Here is a 512-nt window from a genome sequence, read left to right on the forward strand (position 1 = left end):
TTATAGCAGCACAGTTTATAATAGCTAAATATTAGAGAAAACCCAAATGCCCACAAACCAGTGAATGGATCCAAAAGATATAGATTTATACAATGGAGACTCCTCTGCCATAAAGAGGAGAAACTTGAGACTTTATAGGGAAATTCATACAACTAGAAACCATACCTGCTGGGCATAGAGGCACACACCTGTGATCCCAGCACTTTGGAGGCTGAGGCAGGATAGCTATGAATTTGAAACCATCCTGTGTTATATAAGTAGCTAAAGTTCAGCCTAAACTCCATAGAAAATTGTGTCTGAAAAAGACAACAAAATGAATTGAAAACATCATACCACAGCAATATATAGTTGCACCCACGTGTATAGCAGCACAATTTAAAATAGCTAAATCTTACAAGCACTGTAAAAGCCCATCAACCAGTGAATGAATAAAAAAGATGTGGTATTTTTATACAGCGGAGACTACTCAGCCATAAAGCAGGATGAACTTGAGACTTTATAGGTAAATTCCT

Source organism: Chinchilla lanigera, unplaced genomic scaffold, assembly GCF_000276665.1.
Source record: "Chinchilla lanigera isolate Chin_1 unplaced genomic scaffold, ChiLan1.0 scaffold00137, whole genome shotgun sequence".
Classification (NCBI taxonomy): domain Eukaryota; kingdom Metazoa; phylum Chordata; class Mammalia; order Rodentia; family Chinchillidae; genus Chinchilla; species Chinchilla lanigera.